General features: G+C 38.0%; 1 protein-coding gene across 8 annotated transcripts in view; it reads right to left on the reverse strand.

The window, feature by feature from the left end:
• SIPA1L1 (signal induced proliferation associated 1 like 1) overlaps nt 1-23,557 on the reverse strand; it is a 393,891-nt gene that overhangs the window by 281,874 nt on the left and 88,460 nt on the right. For 5 of the 8 annotated variants that reach the window (XM_037738573.1, XM_017528745.2, XM_017528753.2 and 2 more), the window contains one exon: nt 1,209-1,276. The exons of the other annotated variants lie outside the window; for them this stretch is intronic. The gene's annotated coding sequence lies outside the window, so the exon portion shown is untranslated. The remainder of the gene's footprint in view (nt 1-1,208; nt 1,277-23,557) is intronic. 8 annotated transcript variants of the gene reach the window in all.

The following is a 23,557-nucleotide window of genomic DNA, read 5'->3' on the forward strand; positions in this document are numbered from 1 at the left end:
AAAAAAAAAAAAAAAAAAAAAAAAAAAAAAAAAAAATTGATAGGGTTGAATTTTCAATATATAGATGTTGAATACTTTTAACAATAAGAATTTCTTACATTTATTGCAAGCTTTTCAAACATAAATGTAAGCATATGATGAATGACGGATCAGTTAAAGTGTGCCTGTTCTCTCTCATCTGATATGCTCGTCTCTTTGTTTTGTGACCGTGGCTGCTTTTGTGCTAGCCACTACTATGCTCTTGCAGTTAAACCATACAATAACTTGAGATGCTGTTTTACATATATTAGTAAAAGAAATATCTCAGTAGGTTTCTGTCTCAGAAGATTGTTAGAATCTGTTTAGACCAAATTGCCAATTAGAAAATACCACATGTGCAACAAAATAATTTATGTTTTTGCCTTTAGCTGTAAACAAAAACAAACAAAATCACACACAATTTCTGAGTACCATCAACACAATGGTAAATGAAAGAGTTTTGAACAGACTAGTTAAGATGTCAAAACAACCAACAGTAACCACCAAAAGTGTATTATGTAAGTAATATTTAAGTAAGAATGCATCCTACTGCCATAATATGTGAAGGGAGAGACATCATAAACACTTGGAAAAAATAAGAACGAACAATTTAACGTAATATCTCAGGCACTGAAGGCAAACAGATGTGGGTTCAAACCTCAGCTCAGGTCCTTACAAACTATGTGACCTTGTAGAAACCAATTTATCCTTATTAGTAACATGAGAATTTCACAGGATGATTTTAAAGATTAAATAATACATGTCAAAGTCTTTAGCAAAGTCTCACATATGAATTAAATTTAATAATAATGGCAAGCATTATTATTATTGCTAACTTCTCAAAAGGCCATAACCTAAGATAATCAAATTTAATCATAAAATCACACCAATTAAATCACAATGATTTCTAGTTTAGGAATTTTGTCTTGTGATCACAAGAGTATTATGGAACACGATAGAATTCTAAATTATAAACAAGCAATATAGACAGCGGGAATAAGCCCTTCTTCCTTTCTCCTAGTCCAAATAACTTAAGAAAAGGGATAAAAGAAAGGAACAAAAACACTCATTTGGAATCAACCACTTCAACATTCACTTATTCAAACAATGGCATACATTCAAGCATAGCTAAAGATAAAACTAAACAATTTCCAAGTAACTAACAAAACTGCACACTCATTTCCTCTTACCTGTAAGCCAACTTGTTACAGTTAACATTACATTTTCTGAGACAGGCCGCAACGATCCGAACAAGTATCTGCACATGATAAAAATACGAACTTAGTAAAAAGGCACTGCATTCTACCTCATTCAATTCTTCATTTGTACATTCACTCATGAAGGATCTAGCAGGTTCTGACTCTTTGCCAGCCCTGTGAACTATTAATAAGGCAACAAGGGCAATCCCTGCAGGGATACAGCATCCATGAAAGTGTAAAGAAGGTGTGACATCAGATGTCCTGTCTCAGCACATGATCCTGAACCTCCACAGTAAAAGGACAGACAAAGGGAGTAAGTGGGGTGACACCAGGTAGACAGAGCCAGAGCTTACAGGGCCTATCTCACATGTGCTCTGTCTGATCTTCATCTTGAAAGCTATGCTTTTACAACACACACCATTTTGTTGTTTCTCCTTTTTTTTTTGAGACGGAGTTTCGTTCTTGTTACCCAGGCTGGAGTGCAATGGCACGATCTCGGCTCACCACAACCTCCGCCTCCTGGGTTCAGGCAATTCTGCCTTAGCCTCCTGAGTAGCTGGGATTACAGGCACGCGCCACCATGCCCAGCTAATTTTTTGTATTTTTCGTAGAGACAGGGTTTCACCATGTTGACCAGGATGGTCTCGATCTCTTAACCTTGTGATCCACCCACCTCGGCCTCCCAAAGTGCTGGGATTACAGGCGTGAGCCACCGCACCCAGCCTGTTTCTCCTTTTATTCGCAGTGCTCATTTGTTTAATCAGCATATGTGTTCAGTTATAAGATAAACTGTACTGCCTTTGCCCCCAGGCAGACACCAATTTCTAAGTGTCCATTTTCTAGGTGTCTAACCATTCTTCAAAGATAGTTCCAAGACCACCTTCTCCAGAAACAGAAGGCTTCAGTTAAAAAAATTATCTTTTTGCTGCTATGGTATTACATTTACTGATATATGTATCTTTAATTAGATGCTTGCTTAAAAATGTTTACTTAACATTAATATAATAAAGTATGAATCAAGAACAACTCTCTCCATACAATTCCCTAATAGCCCTTTATCTGAGATTCAATAACTCTCAATCCACTTTCATATATTACTGGCACCCAGGATACCTAAAGAGTTGACAGAGACTTGTTCAATTTAAACCAAAGGTTCTAAATACTAGAGTTTTCTGTAAGTATAATCATAAGATCAGAGTTAGGAAATTTCCATCTACCCTTTCTAATTTTGTGACCTCCTTTAACCTTTTTCAGCCTCAATTGCCTTGTACATAAGATGGGTATAACATGCCTATATCACAGTACTGTTAAGAATAAAATAAGAAAATATGGATGACAATGCCTTGTCTCCATGTTTTTTTTAAGATGGCCAAGTGATGTTCTATGAAGTGTCTTTCTAGGATTTCTCTTTTTTTTTTTTTAAACAGTCTTTGAAACAGTCTCGCTCTGTCACCCAGGATGGAGTGGAACGCAATGGCTCAATCTCGAATCTCGGCTCACTGCAAACACTGTCTCCCGGGTTCAAGTAATTCTCCTGCCTCAGACTCCCAAGTAGATGGGATTACAGGTGTGCACCACCACAGTTATTATGAATAAAGGGGATGAGTCATTCTTGTATTTTTAGTAGAGATAGGGTTGCACCAAGTTAGCTAAACTGGTCTTGAACTCCTGACCTCGGGTGATTCACCCGCCTCTGTCTCCCAAAATGCTGGGATTACAGGCATGAGCCATCACATCTGGCCTCCTTCATCTAAGATTTCTAATGTAACACTTCAAGGATCTCTGAGTTTCATTTCATGATCAAAGAAACTTTAGTATTAAAAATTAAGAACTGCACCCCAGGATTATGATTCTCCTACAAATATTCCATATAGCTATTAGACTCAGACTTAAGTCTCAAATGCACTTTCTACTTGCATTTAATTTACTTGTAATTTTCTATCCTAGAGTGAGATTCTTTTCAAAGTTACTCTGCAGCCTGGGCAGCATAGTGAGAACCTATCTCTACTAAAAATTTTAAAAATTAGCCAGGCATGGTGGCACACACCTGTAGTCCCAGCTATTCAAGAAGCTGAAGTGGGAGGATTGCTTGAGCCTGGGGGTCAAAGGGGCAGTTAGCTGAGATCATGCCACTGCACACAGCCTGGGTGACAGAACAAGATTCTTTCTCCAAAAACAAAACAAAAGAAACCCCAAAAAAAGCCAAAACCAAACTTACTATGAATAAAGGGGGTGAGTCATTCTTGGCATATTGTTCTGAAGACAATTACTGCACTAAAGCCAGAAAGCATTTCCTTGTAGACTTTTTAAGTTGAATTCTTTGACAAACCATTTTAATCAGTTACATTGTGAAATGGACACATAACTTTAAATATTTCACAATTTCAAACACTCACTAAATATGAAACAGAAAGCCATATTAAATTGGATCATCAAGCGGCAGTCTCGATGCGCTGACAAGTTGTATCTATTCGTGATTATCATAAAAAATGACACAAAAAGGTCTAGAGATTTGAAAAACTTGGGGCACAGTACATCCTGAATGCAGAGGAAAATAATAGTTTCTGTGAATATTGAAATAAAGTCAAACTAGTAAAGATCAGTTTAAAAATCTAAGATTTAAATAACATAAGATTTCCTTAGAGGGGAAGTTCTTGAGGTCAAAGCACTAGTCCTCTCTAGTCATCAGGGAGATGCAATCTGTACAACAATGAATACCACTTCATACCCACCAGAATGGCTAAAATCCAGACTAAAAATACAAAATGTTGATGGGGATGTGGAGCCATTGTAACTCTCACACACTGTGTGTGATAGTCAATTGGTAAGCTACTTCAGTAGAAGGCTTTGCTTTGCAGTGTCTACTAAATCTGAACAAATATTAATACATATCCTATCACTTGGGAATCCCACGCCTAGGTAGAGGTACCTAATAGAAATGTGCACACATGGCCAAAAAAGCAAAAACAAGTATAAAAATACTTATAACAGTATTAATTGTAAAATGGTCAAAATCTGCAAAACAAAACAGATGTTCAGTAGTAAATAAATTATAGTATATTCACATTATAAAATACTACACTAAAAAATAACCCTTCCTATATATGAAAATGTGAATACATTTCTCAAACATTACGTTGAGTAAAAGAAGCCAAACCAAATAATACATATTATCTCATTTTTACAAAGTTCAAAAGCAGGCCAAACAAGTCTATGGTAACTTAAGTCAGAACTTACTATGAGTTGCAAACTTACAGATTGCATCTCCCTGATGACAAGTGGTTACCCTTGGCAGTATGGGGAGAGGTAGGTAGTAAAATGGGAGAGGACATGAAGGGGCTGTTGGAATGTTGGTGGTATTCTAATTTTTCATTTTGATGATGGTTATACATGTCTGTTAAGTTTGTGAAAACTTATCAAGGATGAAAATGAATCTATCTGCTCTTCTATATACATGTTAAGCTTTTTAACTTATAAGCAAATAAATACATGAATATAAAATATTCAAATATTTTATATAAGCAAAAACATACATATTCAGAAGGCCAGAGTAGTGTTTTGTTTACAAAATTGTTCTTGATGTATACAATTCTATGCATTTTTGTCTTATATAATGACCATCTTCCCTTCTCTCAAATATTTTAATTGACAAGTAAAAATTGTATGTGTGTATCATGTACATGTTGTTTTGAAATGGGTACACACTGGAGAATGGTTAAATTGAGCTAATTAACATATGTATTATCTCTCATACTTCTCATTTTTTGTGGTGCGAACACTTAAAATCTATTCTAGCAAGAATACAGTACACAGTTATTAACTTTAGTCATTGTGGTACAAGAGTGTGTGTGTGTGTTTTTGAGACAGAGTCTCGCTCTGTTACCCAGGTTGGAGTGCACTGGTACAATCACAGCTCACTAGAGCCTCCACCTCCTGCACTCAAATGATGCTCCCACCTCCCAGAGTAGCTGGGACTTCAGGTATGCACGACCATGCCTGGTTAATTTTTAAAATTTTTTTGTAGAGACAGGGTCTCACTATATGGCCCAGGCTGGTTTTGAACTCCGGGACTCAAGCCATCTCCCCACCTCAATCTCGCAAAGTACTGGAATTACAGGTGGGTGCCTGGCCTACAAGAGATCTCTTATCTACTATCTATTAATTTATTCTTCCTATCTAACTGAAAAATGTGTGCCCTTTAATCAATATCCCCCCCTCAAACCCTCACTATCCCCCTTTATCCCTGATAGCTACCATTCTACAATCTACTTCTAGTTTCCATATTTAGGGGAGATCATGTGGTCTTTCTGTAACTGCTTATCTCACTAACATAAAAGCTTTCAGGTTCATCCATGTTACTATAAATGAAAGCATTTCCTTCATTTTTATGGCCACATAGTATTCCACTGTGTATATATACCATAATTTCTTTACCCACAGATCTGTTATTGGACACTTGCATTGATTCCATATTTTGGCTATCATGAATAAGGCTACAATAAACATGAGAATGCTGATATTTCTTCAAATATTGATTTCAATTCCTTTGGATATATACCCAGTAATGGGATTGCTGGATCACATGGTAGTTCTATTTTTAATAATTTGAGGAACCTCCATTATTGTTTTGCATAATGGCTATACCAATTTATATTCCCACTAACAGTATGCAAGGGTTCTCTTTCCCCTCCATCCTATCAAACACTTGCTATATTTTTATCTTTTTTAATAACAGCCACTCCAACAGGTGTGAGGTTCACTGGTAGCTCTAATTTACATCTCTTAATTTCTCAAATATTTTAGAATGAAACTTTTTATGGCTCTATAGTTGGATGTAGTACTAGATAGAGCTATAAATTAAAAGGCTATAATCTAGAAAAGTTTTCATCAACAATAGTCAAGATATTTTGTTATTCATTAACTAGTTGAACACCTAACGATATGGAGAACTTGCCCACCCAGAATGACTCATTTCTGTGAGATTTTGCTTAATTAACAGGTTTATTACAAACATTTTAAATCCTTTTACATAAATGAGTACACAGTCTTAGAGAACACACTATCTTGCTATAAACTGACACCTTAGGAAGTAAATCAAATCTACAGTATCAGTACAAGGGTGATGAGAAAATCAATAAGGCCTCCAAACAGAAATATTACAGAATATAAATCTAAATAAAAAATTGTATTTATTTCTGTTATTATTTGCATATTAGCATTATAAATACACTATCGGGAATGTAAAAAATCATAATAAAAATTACATAAAGATGCTAGATTTAGCAAAAATATTAGATGTATCTCTGGGTTTAGGATTCGGGATAATTTTTACTTTAGTAAGTTTTATTTTATTGTTTGCATCGTTAACAATGAACATATATCATTTTTAAGGTTAAAAAATAAGCTAAAAGATCTGAGAAAAAGGCAGTTCCCTTTCAAAAAATGAGTCGCTGTATGTTTTCTTCCTGATTCACAGAACAAATTAAATTAGTGGGAGAATTCTTCTCAATTTTAAGACCTTTCTCCCAATGTTAGCTTTCTGGCATCTGTCGCAGGATACCTACAAGCAAATACCAACAAAGCTCACATAGCAGAACAAATAAGAACAGTAGCAGGAAACTGGCACCAAAAAAAATCATAATAACATTAATAAATCATGCTTAACTGAGAGAGTTCCACCACCTCACCTCTAACACGGCGCCAGCGGTTGTGATTTTATGTCACAGACATGTAACTGTGTTTATTTTCTGCTATAAAATCACTGTTAGTTTCTAAGATAAAATCAAGTATATCAATATTTCCTGATTTTCTATTAAAATCACACAACTTCCAGGTGCTCTATTGTCTGAACAAAAACAAGGACCTAGAGGCATCCCTCTCACCATAGTATGTATAGCCTTGTGACTAACGTTAGCTATACCCTAAAGAAAAGAAAACGGAAAAGGTGAATTCAGCTCCCTAGGAGCTCAGTAGTAAGTTACTCACCAGGTAGAATTCTGCCCATTATCTCAATTACTCTTGCCAAAAAAATTTCATTTATTCAGAGAAAAAAATAAAAGCCCAGTCTGGTTTACTCTCCCAGCTAATCAAACCATCCAAACAAACCTAAACTAAAACATAACTAAATTTCCTGATTACTTCCTTGAAAGGCAGTCTTACTAATTAGGTAATTTACAACAGGACCTTGGCAAACCAAAGAGAAACCCTGAAAGAGCAGCAGCCTTTTGCTGTCCCTCTGGCTTTAATCACCATGAAAGTCACCCAGTCCAGCTATCAACCAACTCTCCTACATTGGAGAAGCAGGCTTACCCAAAGAGCAAACATCTGTGTCTCATAGTAATGACTTTATTCTCCAGGCCTAACTTCATACAAGAGAAAACTAAGAGAGTAAATAGCTATTTACATTAACACTGTTGTCACTTTTTTAAACAATTCTATTTTTTAAAGAGATTGCGTCTTGCTATGTTGCCCATGCGGGAGTGTAGTGGCTATTCACAGACACAGTTGCACTAATCGTGAGCAGAGGAGTTTCTGACCCAGGCCAGTTAACCCCTTCTTAAGCAATCTGGTAGTCCCTCACTCCCAGGAAACACTGAATTTAGTATGGACACTCAACTGTCATAGAGCACTATGGCTTAGAACTCCTGGGCTTAAGCAATCCTCCAGCCTCAGCCTCCTGAGTACCTGGGACTACAGGCATGCACCACTGCACCCAGCTTACAATTGTACTTAAAATGCAGGCTGTTAGGAAGAGTTTCTTGGCTACAGTTCAAGGGAAACAGAACATACTGATGTGAAACATCTTCAGGTTTCCCCAATTCCACTTCTTTCGGCCAATTTCAGAAATGTCCTCTTTATTCCAACTTGAAAATTCATGTTATATTTGTTATAAATGTCAAAGGGTCTTCAGAATACAGAATTCCAGTGGCTAGAATTAGCATACAGGCCATTTTAAAGGTATAGATGCCTGGGAAAACAACTAGCCCCATAAACCTTGGGAAAGTTACTTATCCTCTCTGGGCCTCAGTTTCTCCAGCTCTAAAGAGAGGATAATATCTACTCCATAGGATTGAAGGGAGGGTCATGAGAACACTTAGAAAACACATGAGAGGCCGGGCGCAGTGGCTCACGTCTGTAATCCCAGCACTTTGCGAGGCTGAGGCAGGCAGATTACCTGAGGTCAGGAGTTCGAGACCGACCTGACCAACATGGTAAAACCCCGTCTCTACAAACAAAACAAAACAAAAAATTTAAAAAAGAAAACACACAAGAGACCTTAGAAAACTGTGGCACATGGCAATTGACTGATCAATAAAGGTTAGTGTTGTTGTTATAATCATTAGCGTGGTTGATGTTATTACCACTGGAAAGACAACCAAGAAAGCGATGGAAGTGTAGAAAAAAAGTGAAAAACAAAAAGAAGAGCACTAAGAGAAAGAGTGGCATCTGCCATACAATATCCAAGAGGCATTAGGCAAGCTCCTTCAGGTTCCTCATCTACAAAACGGAGATGACATCCACTTGCTTGATCACCCTCCTCACAGGACTGCTCTACCCACAGAACACAAAGTTAATGTCTCACGTTGTCACTGACAATGACACAGAGAGGCTCAACCAACCTTGGAAAACAATGAACTTTCACAGTGAGCCATTCGTCAAATAACTATGCACATTAAATGAATATTCTGGATAGCACTCTAACAAAAGATTAATAGTAGGCCCGGTGTGGTGGCTCACACCTGTGATCCTAGCACTTTGGGAGGCCGAGGCAGGTGACTGCCAGAGCTCAGGAGTTTGAGACCAGCCTGCACAACATGGTAAAACCCCATCTCTACTAAAAACACAAAAAATTAGCCAGGTGTGGTGGCGCACACCTGTAGTCCCAGCTACTTAAGAAGCTGAGGCACGAGAACCACTTGAGCCCTGAAGATGGAGGTTGCAGTGAGCGGAGTTTGAGCCACTGCACTCCAGCCTAGGCAATGGAGTAAAATCCTATCTCAAAAAAAGGGGGGGGGGGGGCTTTTAAAAATTCCTATAGTTAAAGTAAACCATAGTAAAGTATCCACTACCTAGTGACACCAAATATCACCCCCTCAATCCTGCACTGGCAGAATAATCAGAACTCTAAGGGAAGCATTTGCTATTATTTTTAAAAGGCAACCCTAAAGTGAGCTGAGAAATACACCATAGCACCATGGGCTTGTTTGGGGTCCCACAACAAATCCAGCTGAGTTGATCTAAATTGCCTCTTATTTAGGCTATGAACATTTGAATAAAGTGATTTTCATTTTATTCTTTATTATGTTCGACAAATTTTCCTTTCACTACAATACCAACATAAAAGCTAACAGACAACGAGCACAGTGGCTCATGCCTGTGATGCCAACACTCTGGGAGACTAAGGCAGGAGGATCACTTGCCCAGGAGTTCAAGACCAGCCTGAGCAACACAGTGAGACCTTATCTCTACAAAAAAAAAATTTTTTTTAATTAGCTGGGCATGGTGGTGCATGCCTATAGTCTCAGTTACTCAGGAGGCTGAGATGGGAGGATCACTTGAGCCTGGGAGGTCAGAGTTGCAGTGAGCCATGATCATGCCACTGCACTCCTGCCTGGGAAACAAAGCAAAAGCCTATGTCAAAAAAAAAAAAAAAAAAAGCTGACAGAACGTAAAGTTTCCAAGTCAGGCTTCTACAACTTCAGACACACAAATGCCTCTGGCACTATTTTAATTTTCTGGCCACTACTGTAATATTATAGACAGCAAACAGATGATTCCTATCATGCGATATTTTCTTAATAGAGGCCATCTTTTGGCTGGGTGCGGTGGCTCACGCCTGTTAATTCCAGCACTTTGGGAGGCCTAGGAGGGCAGATCACCTAAAGTCTGGCCTGACCAACATGGAGAAATCCCGTCTCTACTAAAAATACAAAATTAGCAGGGCATGGTGGAGTATGCGGAAGCTGAGGCAGGAGAATGGCTTGAACCTGGGAGGCAGAGGTTGCAGTGAGCCAAGATTGCGCCATTGCACTCCAGTCTGGACGACAAGAGTGAAACTCCATCTCAAGAAAGAAAAAAAAAAAAAAAAATAGAGGCCATCTCTCATATCTGCAGGATCTATTTAACTCATTTGCAATATATTTTCAAATATGGTTTGTCAAGAAGAGAGGAAAAAAACGCAAGAGTTTCACCCCTTAATGTGTCGAAAAAAGAATTTGGGACAGCAAAAGAAAAAAGTCATTTAAACACTCTGACCTATTAATTCTTATTCTAGATAATTATCCCAATATTCACATAAAAATGCACATACAAAAAACAACCCTGAAGACTGATTTTTAACAAGTGATTAGAAAAATTAATATATAGCAAGATAAAAACATAAATTCTTTCTTTCTTTATATTTTTAGAGACAGTGTCTCACTCTATTGCCCAAGCTGAAGTGCAGTGCCATGACCATAGCTCAGCTGCAGCCTGGAACTCCTGGGTTCCAGCAATCCTACTGCCTCAGCCTCACAAAGAGCTGGGATTACAGGTATGAACCACCATATCCAGCCTCTAAAAGTTATTTAAATAAAATAAAAGGTATGCTAAACATAAAAAGCAGAATACAAAACATACATATGATAGAATTCCAATTTTGTTTTTAGAAAATATATATGCACAGAAAAATAAAAGAAATTTAAAAAACAATATTAGAAACACAAATGAGCCTCGTTTCTTTTCTGATCCCTTTCTATTTTCCGAATTAGCTAAAATCAGCTTTTACTTATTTTGTTGGCAAAAAAAAATCCCTTTAAAATAAAAAGTGTGAGCCAGGCATGGTGTCTCACACCTGTAATCCCAATACTTTGTGAGGCCAAAATGGGAGGACTGCTTGAGCCCAAGAGTCCAAGATCAGCCTAGGCAACATAGTGAGATTCCATCTTCTACCAAAATAAAAAAAAAAATAGCTGGGCATAGGGGCAAATCCCTGTAGTCCCAGCTACTCAGGAGGCCGAGACCAGAGAACACTTGAGCCCAAGGAGGTCATGGCTGCAGCAAGCTATGATTGCACCATTGTACTCCAACCTGGGTGACAGAGCAAGACTCTGTCTCCATAAAAAGTAAATAAATAAATAATAAACAATTTGGTTTCCATTAATCATTCTGTTAAGTTACTTAATATCTAAATTCCTTATTTGGTGCAATTACAATAACTGAAAGAGAAGATGTATTTTGCAAAAGTAGTAATTCAGGTAAGAAATATTTGTCATCCAAATGTTACAATCAACAAATGTTGAAAATATTTACAGTAATCAGAGTGTTTTACATTTAAGAGAGATAATTATGTTAAGTAATATTAACGTGAAATGCATGACTCCATATAGTACATATGCACTTAAGTGAACAACCAGTACAACCAATTTGAGAGAGGTTATCCAGTCTCTCTTCCCATGCTTATCTAAAAGCTAAAATTAGTACAAATTCTGCCAGGCTAAAATCAGACTTTGTTTCTAGATACAAGAATTAAAATTCAAAAAAAGCCTTAGACTTTATTTCAAAATAAAATTCCTGAGAAAGAAACAGTGATCAGTGTAGCTAAACAAGATTAAATTTCAGTTCCAGCTGATAACTTAACTCATCTCAAGACAAAAAGAGGATAAAACTGCTTATCTTCCCTAATGTATGGACTAAACATTCATCAACAAGTGTTTCCTATAAAGGGCAAAAAAACTGAATTTTGATTCTAATCCTACACTCTCACCAAGGTCTCAGACAACTGAGAATACTCTACATATCAGGAAATACACAGAAGGTCACCATTTTGAAAGAACAAAGTTTTCCTTCTTTCCATGACAATCAGAAGATTTTCAGCTTAATGGATTTTTTCTCATGCCAGGATAAGTAAAAACTGTCAATGAAGCAATTAGACTGCATGCTGTCTTCCACTAACTACCATTATTTCACATGAACATGTGCTCTTTCTCCAAATACAATGCTTTAAAAGTTCATATCACAAATATTCTATACTTAAATGTGGCATCTGTTAGCTTTTGCTTAGCCTTCTAACTCCTGGAACCACCGGGTCCTGAGGTGGAGGTATCCTTCCCATGTTTAGGAACCAGCTCTTCCAGGCACAGAACATGCACTAGCTAGTAGCTCCCTACACCAGGCTTTCACAGCAAAGAGCACTTCATCAGCTTCTTTATAATATTCCACAGCGGAGATTATCCTTTGTGATTCCTTCCCATAATACAAAAACTCCAACTCAATGACATGTGGGTACAAAGTCTAAAGAGTCTGGGCTTGGCTCAAAGACACCTCATGACTCCATTCTCCAGGGACCAAAGGGAAAGAGGTAAGTCTTGCTTTTCACAATCACACTGAGAACACTCACTACTGTCTTTACAAAAAAGTAAATCACAACCAAGCTCCCAGGACGAGCAAAAGAAATGCCAGCCTGGGAACTGTAGATAGGAAATGGTCTCAGGCATTGAAAAATTCATTGGATATTCACTCCCTATTCTGAGAACCATGAAGCAGGAGAGTCTGAGAACTTTTTACCTTCTTCTGAAGTTGCTCTGATTTCAAAAATGTTATCCTATAGCCTCCAAAGAAGTACTGAATGGCATACTTTTACTTTTTGAGAGTGAATTCTAATGTGATTGAGAATTTTATAGTGATCCCATTGAAGTAAACGAAATCATTCTTGGTGTTCACAGAGAGCTGGGAAGGGCTGTAGCTCCATGCTATTTATAAAGGCTCCAAGTGCCTAAGAGGAAGCAATGGGTAATTACTTTCGAGAGCGTGAATTGGCTAACGCACTTGCTAGGTATACACAAAAACTAGACCTCAGGGTATCTGAACACAAGACAAGGAACATCCTAACACCACTGACATCTAACTTTCACAAACGTTTTGTTCTGCTTTGTTTTAGTGACGATAGGATTGCCTGACAGAAACTGATAAATGAAGAAAAACAAGATTGCCTGGGCTTCACATATTATTTATCTCCTATGGGTCCAAGATAAAATGTGTGTGACTCTAGGCTCTTCTTCTCCCTCCTACCCAGGTAAGTGCCAAGGAATGTACTCCATAGACCTGTGGAGAGGGGGATTCCCATGCAAGTTATTTTCAGCAAGAGGAGGATGAGAGTGGGTCCCAGTGGGGGAAGAGTACAGCACCTCTGTTATAGAAGTAGTCCCTATTGACTTCCTTTCTTTCTCAGAAAAGGGTTGTTGCAAATCTGGTTGCAGATACATGTGTATGCCATCTAATACTATGAGGTTGGGTTTTAAAAGTCTAAATTCTACAGAGTAGAAATTATTCTGCCTAACCTGCTTAGCGTACCACAAGCTCATTACCAACAAGAAAAACCATTCAGTCATGACAGAGGTAGGGAAGGGCTCCTGGAAGCACATTTGTTGGTTTTCCAAAGGTCTTACTGCATGTCATCTCAGGTACCTTAAATATTGGCAACATCCGTGCTTCAACTTGGTAAGTGGCTTCCATTTGAAAACCAACTTCATTTTATATTTATTCAAAAGCCCATAAAAAAGGATAAGAAACTATAAGTACAAACAAGTATAAAAGATAAAATTCTTTATCAATGATTAAATGTGACCAGTTTCCAGAATTTGTGTATTGATTAGCCCCAAAAATTACTTTTTAAAAAAATATGATCAGCAACAGACAAGTACCTAGAATACCAATAAAGTCTTGTGTGTGATCCAACAATTACCTCCTTCACACTAGATACTGGACTACAAAATTATAAAATGGAATTTCAAAAGGTTAAATATTTTCAGACAGAATGACACTATGAAATTTCTTACAGAATAAAAACCAAATCTCAGGACTTTCTGAACACAAGCACTGTAAGCACAAAGTTTACCTCCCTACCTACTACTGTAAAATGGTTCCAACATGAATTATATCCAGAGGTTTCTAAATGATATTCTAATAACCATCTCAATGTACAACACACCATACATTGTCTTCAAGAAAAGGTAAGAAGTCACAAAAACATAGGCTCGTTTATGATTATCATATCTTTCTTTTTTTTTTTAAGAGACAGGGTCTTGTTCTGTCACCCAAGCTGGAGAACAATGGCACAATTATAGCTGACTGCAGCCTCGACCTCCTGGGCTCAAGTGATCCTTCCATCTCAGCCTCCCAAGTGGCTAGGACCACAGGCACATGCCATCGCACCTGGTTAATTTTTATTTTATTATTTTTTATAGAGACAAGGTCTCACTATGTTGCCCAGGCTGGGCTCAAAGTCCTAAGCTTACACAATCCTCCTGCCTTGGGCTCCCAAAGTGTAGGAATTACAGGCGTGAGCCACCACACTTAGCCAATCATCAAATGTTTATTTGTGTGTGTGTGTGTGTGTGTGTGTGTGTTTTGGAGACGGGAGTCTCGCCGTGTCACCCAGGCTAAAGTGCCATGGCAGAATCTCGGCTCACTGCAACCTCCACCTCCCAGGTTAGAGCGATTCTCCTGCCTCAGCCTCCCAAGTAGCTGGGACTACGGATGCCTGCCACCACGCCCAGCTAAGTTTTTTTGTATTTCTAGTACAGACGAGGTTTCACGGTGTTAGCCAGGATGGTCTCGATCTCCTGACCTCGTGATCTGCCCACCTTGGCCTCCCAAAGTGCTGGGATTACAGTCGTGAGCCACTGCGCCCGGCCCAAATCTTTAAATAATCACTTTTTTCTGATATTTTCCCATTTTTCCCTATCAGTAAAAAAAACAAAAATCATACTTAATATTTATAGAACAAAAGAAAAAATACAACACAAAGAAAAAAATTTATACAAATGTCTCCATTTATTTCAACTTTCTCTTCATTAAATGTTAACAAAATAACATATTTTAATAGTTAATTACTATAATTAAAAAAATAAATTCCAAGTCACCAGGGGGAAAATCTCATTGCTCTTCCATGCTTTGGCAAACCTTCTTGTGCTTCCATGTATACTCTGGGCTTTGAGTCAAGTAAATGAAATCTTGGCTGGAAAGGAGATATGTTATTAAATAATTTAGGATACTGACCCCCTTTCTAATGCAAAAGGAAGAGGATTTCAATATTACAAGTTCTGATTATTGTTAATTAGCCCACAAGATTTTACATTTTAAGTTACTTTTTTCTTTCTTTCTTTTTTTTTTTTTGAGACAGAGTCTTGATCTGTCGCCAAGGCTAGAGTATAGTGACCTCAGCTCACTGCACCCTCGGCCTTCTGGGTTCAAGACATTCTCCTGCCTCAGCCTCCTAAGTAACTGAAACTATAGGTATGCACCACCACAGATACCTAATTTTTTGTATTTTTAGTAAAGACAAGATTTCACCATGTTGGCCAGGCTGGTCTCAAAATCCTGACCTCAGGTGATCTGCCCACCTTGGCCTCCCAAAGTGCTGGGATTACACGCATGAGCCACCATACCTGGCCATACATTTTAAATTACTTCTGATCTATGTGGTTACTTTATCTAAAAAGAATTTTAAATGTTACTAACATTTTAAAGCAACATACCAAAAAAAAAAAGTTTTAATCTTTGTAATTAACTAAAACCTACAGAACTAGGAGAAAGGAGTGTTAATCAAAAAGCCAGTCTTTTCCATCCAGTATAATGGTCACTGTATAGGAACAATTACCCAAGATTTACATTCATTCAACAAGCATTTATTTAGTACTTACATGTCCCAGGCACTACACTCAACCAAGGAGAGACAATGATGAACATATCTTACAGACTATGTCCTTCCATGTCACCACCTTTAGGCTCAACTAGAAAATGTGCTTCACAATTAATCCTAGTTTTGAATGGATTTTCTCCTGACATTGATACTAATACATGGAAAAAATTTTATTAAGAAGCATAAAAATATAATGCTCTCCAAATAGCAGTATGATGGCTATGTTTTTATAAATAACCTAGATGGCTAAAGGTTCAACCAAGATCCTTTGGGAACTTCTGGGCAATAATACAAGGACAGAGGCCACTAGGAAGTTTGGCCAGAGCTGGCTCTTTTCTCGTGCTAAGGAAGTCAGTTGAGGGAAGGCCACACCAGGTCCCATCTAAATGTTTTGGCCAGCCTATGCCCCATGGGAAAATCTCCCTATGCAAGACTTTGGATCAGAAACAGAACTATAAATAACCTCCATCGGTGGCAGACTTAGTGGCTGTGTATGTAAAATAAGTTGCAGAAATACCATCATTCAAACAGATTTATGACAAAACCATGCTTACAGTCATCTCAAAGCCATGAACTCACCAAGGTAACAAGATGCTGAAAATTTATATAATCAGAATTACAATTCATTAAACAAACAGCTAGATTTAATTGTCTTTTTCAAATATAAGTCTGAGATTTTTTTTACACTGAATCTTCTTTCCTTAGTGATATCTTTTAAAGAACTTAGAAACAATTTCAGTTTTACACAAAGATACAGAGCTAAAGACAAAATTCAACTTCGGTATGAAAAAAGAAATCACGCCTCTTCACCTGCCCCAAAACCATCAATGATTTCTCAATACCTACATAAAAAGGGTACAAATCCTTTAATTAGGCACTCCAAGACCTAGACAAGTCAACTCCAACCTCAATTTTCAAACCCATTTCTCTGTATACCAATCTACATATACACCATTCCAGGGAAACTGAACTATTCTTTCTTATCTAAATACACTCTTCACTTCTGATTTTTCTTTTTCTTTCTTTCTTTTTTTTTGTTTGTTTGTTTTTGTTGTTGTTGTTTGTTTGAAATGGGTTCTCACTGTCATCCAGGCTGAAGTGCAGTGGTATGATCTCAGCTCACTGCATACTCAACCTCCCAGGCTCAAGCTATCCTCCCAGCTCAGCCTCCTGAGTAGTTAGGACTACAGGCACCCACCCACATCTGGTTAGTTTTGTATTTTTTATAGAGATGGGCTTTCACCACGTTGCCCAGGGTGGTCTCAAACTCCTGAACTCAAGTAGTCAGCCTACCTCGCCCTCCCAAAATTCTGAGATTATAGGCATGAACCATTGCACCTGGCGATGTTTTAATTTTTTTCATCATCATACTTATGCTACAAGTTTAGAAGCTTTAGGCAGTGGCTCATGCCTGTAATTCTAGCACTTTGGGAGGCTGAGGCAGGCAGACTGCATGAGCTCAGGAGTTCAAGACCAGCCTGGGCAACCTGGTAAAACCCCGTCTCTACTAAAATAAAAAAAAATTACTCAGGCATGGTGAGGTGTGCCTGTAGTCCTAGTTACTCAGGAGGCTGAGGCATGAAAATTGCTTGAACCTGGGGGGCAGAGGTTGCAGTGAGCTGAGATTGCACCACTGCACTCTAGCCTGGGCAACACAGTAAGACTCCATCTCAAAAAACAAACAAAAAAAGGAAGTTGAGAAGCTTTAGGAGGGCATGGCCTGTGTACGACTGACCTCCCTTCCCTGCTCCTCCTTCCATATAACAGGAATTAAATGAGTTAATAGGGAGTGTTAATGCTTCTAAAAATAAATTATCCAAATCATGAGATTATTCAACATCTCATGGTTCTTCTGCTAAGTAATTCATCACCACTAAGGCCCAAAGTTAAAGTTTGAATAGATGTAGACAGCTCTATTACATCTGGGCAAGGAAGTCAACAAAAATCTTTTAAAATCAAAAGAAAACTTTTTACCTGAATAAGCTTCATTGGTGGTAAAATACTCAAAAACAACAGAAAACCATGAACTGAAACTAAAAATGTAGGGGAAAAAAGACTGTGCTGCCAAACTTTATAACGTCCATGACACTATTCTTTTCTCCTCCAGCCAAATCTTTTCTTCGAAAGATAAACGTTTTCCATTCCATATTCATGAGTAGTTATGAAAATAAAGTAGCATATACTATGGCAGAGGGTTTTAAGTTATTAGATTCATCAAATTAAAGTTGACTCAAAAAATATATTTTGGCCTTGATGCTTTCCAATGTGCATATCACCTCATTAAAACATCTGTTTTCTACTCCAACATTTCAGAATCAGTAAACTTATGAAAAAAACAGAATGCTCCACCATACCTTTTCCTTGCAAGAAGCGGTGGTAGTGAAGAGGGAGAGGGTGGTAGTGAAGAAGACAGAATTAAATATTGACTTTCCCCGCTCCTGTCTGCAGCACATTCCTTAACACTACAAAAAGAGGCTTGAGTTTAATTCTCAGTTCAATGAAGCCTGAGAAGCCAGCTGCTGAAAGAGAAATTCATCTGGGAAACCAGCAATCCTTTGTGTTGCCCGCCACTCCATGAGGTCTTCCTAGGTGAGGGGGATGACAGCTCAACTCCTCCTTAGGAGTTGTACCTTAGGGTACCACAGGTGGGCTCTTGGAAAGGCTCTTCCCAGCTAAAACTAAGTTAGATAATCAAATCAAAAATTAGGAAGCAAGAAAGCAGAGGCCAAAAAAACCTGCTCTCCTAGGATTTTTGGATCAATTCTAAGTACTTTCCTTCTCCTACTGCCAGCAGCACCCATCAATTCCCATAGTAACCAGCCCACGGCTTTCCAACCAGCCCAAAAGAGAGGCAAGTAAGCTGCAGGCAGAAGCACATGAGAGCATGACCCAAAACCCAGGCGCCAATGTAACAGTTACTTGGTGGCTTAAACACTCCAATTGTACTTCCGTGCTTCCTTAATTCTCAGATTCCCAGATGGCTCTCTTCTCTTTCCTGTCAACCTGATGTTGAGACAAGGAAGAGGATTTTTTTCTAGAATTCTGCACAAACCATTTTTCTGTTTTCTGGTGCAATTTCTGTTCATGTCTGTTTGGTACTAAAGCAACCATGGTCCCTTTACCACATGTGCAGAAATGTATAATGCTGAATCCTCTGGAATGAAAGTAAAAATTGCAAAGATATGGGGAGTGATATTTTGAGATCTGGGAATAAGGATGAAAAAGGAATGAAGAACAAAAGGTGCTGCTGATGTGGGTGGAGACGATCTTAGCTTTGAGAACAGGATTCATTATGTGGGCTGGTCAGGAGTAGGAACAAGAGCAGGAAGGCCACAGGGGATTGAGAATACTTCTGTCCCCAACCATCAAGGTCATGGAATCAGAGGCCAAGACTCATTACAGTGATTTTCAACAGGAAAAGAGGGAATTATCGGAACTAGGTTGAAATGTGGGTGATGATTAAAGAAGTTTGAGAGAGAAAAAAAGCATACCTAGCTGATTCTAACATCTAAAGAATTACTATGGCGACGAGGTTTTTTTTTTTCTTTTTTTTTTTTTAACTAAAAAGTAAGGTAGAGAATCAAATTACAAGTGCCTAGCATAGGCTCTGAACCAATACTGAAAGCTTTCACATCTTCGGCAACAGAATTTAATGGCTAAAATGAAAGGAGATAAGGAGGGTGACAGAAGATACTGCAAAAAGCAGTACTAAGTCACTGCCCATGTTTCCCTTAGGAAGACGCTGAGTAAACAACTATAGGGTTACAGAGCGAGCATGAGTACATTTTAAATTTCAATAGATACTTCCAAATTACTTTCTTTTGAGGATCCCACAGCGATATGGATAAGGTCTCTAAACTTTTACCTACTGTATGCACGACACTTTGCTAATTACAGAATACATAATAATAAAAGACCCTATCCTATTCAGCATCACCAAAAGTACAGGAAAAACAGGAATGTTTGTGGTGATAGAATTAGCATGATAAGTAACTGCCATCTGTAGTATCAGTAACGAAATATTTGTAAAATAGGCCAGGCATGGTGGCTTACGCCTGTAATACCAGCACATGTTTTAAATATATAATAATTTAAAAGGTCTGAAACTGGTTCATGAACAGGCCATCAAATCAATGGATACAACAAACATTCTAAAAAGACTTCAGGAATTTGATAAGATAAAATGTGACATCAGTGTAGAAAATATAAATTGCTCAATAAATGATGTTGGCACAACTATACAGCCACATGTAAAAGAGAATGGGTTACCAACTCACATGAAAATAAATTCCAAATTGATTTAAATTCTTAAACACTAAAACACACACACATACACACAAAAGTATTAAAAGCAAGAGATATTTTTCATAATCTTGAAGAGCTTAAGACCTAAGTAGGACATAAAATCCCAAAACCATAAAGGAGAATAGTAATAAATCTGATGATCCAAAAATAAATGCATATATAGCAAAAATTACCAAAAATGACAAAATGCAAGCCCAGTGGAAAAAACTAGCAGCCCCTATCACAAAGTGCTAATTTCCTTTTTACATAAAAAGATTATTTCCATAGACAAATTGGCAGAGTCAATTCACAGAAAGGGAAATTATTCTTAAGCACATGATAGTATGTTCAACCTCACTTATAACAAGAAAAATGCACAGAAAAATAGCGATAAAGATCTGTTTTTTTTAATCTATGAAATTTTTAAAGATCAAATAGTTAAATCAGACACTACCTGCAAGGTAGAGGTAAAACATATACATGGCTAAGAGGAGTGTAAAGGTATACAAAGTTTAGCAATAAAGATATGAATATAAATATTCTTCAACCCAGAAATTCCTCCTTATAAACTGCATATGTGCAAGCTCAAGGACAGCCACTGTAGCAGTGTTAATAATATCAAAGTCTGGACCAAGTGAGGTGGCTCACGCCTATAAGCCCAGCACTTTGGGAGGCTGAGGCAGGCAGATCACCTGAGGTCAGGAGTTCAAGAGCAGCCTGGCCAATGTGGTGAAATCCCATCTCTACTAAAAATACAAAAATTAGCCGGGCATGGTGGCGGGTGCCTGTAATTCCAGCTGCTCGGAAAGCAGAGGCAGGAGAATCACTTGAACCTGGGAGGCAGAGGTTGCAGCCAGCCTGGGTGACAAGAGTGAAACTATGTTTCAANAAAAAAAAAAAAAAAAAAAAAAAAATGAAACAAAGTCCATTATTAAGAGACTAGGTAAAAACTGGAATAAAACAGAATGAAAGCATAGTTCAATATGCTACCATTTGTGTAAAAATAAATTTTTACAAAGCATACATATTGATGTGCACGGTGGTTCATACCTATAATCCCAGCACTTTGGGAGGCCAAGGTGGGAAAATCACTTGAACCCAGGAGTTTAAGATCAGCCTGGTCAACATAGGGAAACTCTGACTTTACAAAAAAAAAAACAATAAATTAGCATGGTGATGCACACCTGTAGTCCCAGCTACTCAGAAAGCTGAGGCGGAAGGATCACTTGAGCCCAGGAATTCAAGACTGTAGTGAGTTTTGATTGCCCCACTGCATCAGCCTGGGCGACAGAGCAAGATCCTGTCTCAAGAAAAACCAAACAAACAAAAGAACATACATATAAATGAAATGTGGCGTTTCTGGATTGGATCCTGGAAAAGAAAAAGAACAGGAGCAGAAAAACAGGTGAAATATGAATAAAATTTATATAGCTTAGTTTCACTGTATAACCTTGAAATATTATTCCATGGGCATGTAATATCTCATTGGAAAACATAAAATTTAGCTCTTAAAATCTAATTATTTTGTGGTTAAACTAACTTCACCCAGGATATTCCTATCCTTCTATATATTGCTGATAAGAAACATCAAGGGTGTATGTACTGCTATAACACTTTTAAAGTACATCCATTATGAACCGAACATACAGGACATCTGTCTCATCTATTAGATTTCAGGTCCTTAACAGTAGAGGTGCAGGTCCTTAACAGTAGTGGTTATGTCAAACTCATTTCTATACTCAAAGAATCTGAAAAATATTTACCACATAGAGTTCAACAAATGAAAGCCAAAATTAATAGGTTCTAGTCCAATGATCCAATTTTTAATTAGTGAGAAATTTTGTATTCCAAATGTCTCAACAATTCTAAGGGTTTCCTTTGATCCTTAGTCACAATGACATGAAAGAGAAAAGCAAAGGACAAAGAGAAGTGAAGTAATTATCACTAAGGATTTAAGTAGGAAAATAGAGAGGCATTTTAAATATACTACCTTCCAACTTTCTAAGCATTTTGCTCTGTTCTAGGGGCTGTAGAGAATATAAAGATAGATGATATATAATCCTTACAATAAAATTTGGACATGATTCATTTAAAGTCAACACTTGAAAAGGTGAAAGTATGAAACTGCCTTGGATTTTCAAGAATGTTTTCCATGGGGAAGCTATTAAATGCTTTTCAATAAGGAGCTTTTGCACCTTATTTTGTAATGTAAGAATGTGATAAAACTCTGATTTTAACAGAGTTTTGGTCTTCTATGATGTTTTCTCCGGAAAAAAATCTCACAGACAGCATGTTTAAGAAGTCCAGAAAAGTGCTAAGTGTGGGGGCTTACACCTGTAATCCCAGCATTTTGGGAGGCTGAAGTGGGAGGATCCCTTGAGCTTAAGAGTTTGAGACCAGCCTAGGCAATATGGTGAAACTCCATCTCTATAAAAAGTACAAAAATTAGTTCAGGCGTGGTGGTGCACACCTGTACTCCAAGCTATTCAGGAAGCTGAGGTGGGAATATTGCTTGAGACCAAGAGGTTGAAGCCACAGTGAGCTGTGATAGCACAACTGCATTCCAGTCTGGGAAAGAGAGAAAGACACTATCTCAAATAATAATAAGATTAACAATATCCAGACAAGAATCTACCTTCAAACCCCATTGATAACCTAATTTTCCAAATACAAAATCCAAAAGATAATTCAGGAAATACAGACTCTGAGTTCCCTGAATGAGTAAAAGGAATACAGCTAAAGTTTCTCCCAAAACATTAACAGTGCTCTCTAACTCCAGGAACTCAGAGCTCTAAGCCTTAGCTCTAACACTATACAGCTAGGAGAAGAGAAGTAGGAAGAGGAGAAGGGGAGGGGAAGGGAGGGGAGGGGGAGGGGGAGAAGAGAAGGGACGGGAGGGAAGGGGAGGAAGAAGAGGAGGAGAGAAAGGGAAGGAGGGAAAAGGAGAGGGAAAGGAGGGGAGGGGAGTGAAAGAGGGAAGAGGGGAGGGGAAGGAAAGGGGAGGAGAGGAGAAGGAAGGGGGAGGGGAGGAGAAGGGAAGGGAAGGGAGGGGAGGGGAAGGGAGAGGGACAAGGAAGCACCACCTAGACAGACAGGCCTTGATGAGTTTCCCCACTCCAATTGATTACCATTTATCACCTCCTTTTAGTCAATTCTATTTCTACATGGCTGTCCATACTTTGTTGAACCTAAGCATAAAAATAGACAATTTCCCAGTATCTTTGGGTCTGCATTCTGAAGGCACCTGTGTACACATATTAAATAAATTTGCATGCCTTTTCTCCAATTAATCTGCCTTTTCTGAGTTGATTTTCTATCAAATCTTCAGAGGGGGCAAGATGAGCTCTCCCTTGGCCCTTACAGTTCATTCATGTTA

The sequence above is a fragment of the Cebus imitator genome, unplaced genomic scaffold (assembly GCF_001604975.1).
Source record: "Cebus imitator isolate Cc_AM_T3 unplaced genomic scaffold, Cebus_imitator-1.0 Scaffold54, whole genome shotgun sequence".
Lineage (NCBI taxonomy): Eukaryota > Metazoa > Chordata > Mammalia > Primates > Cebidae > Cebus > Cebus imitator.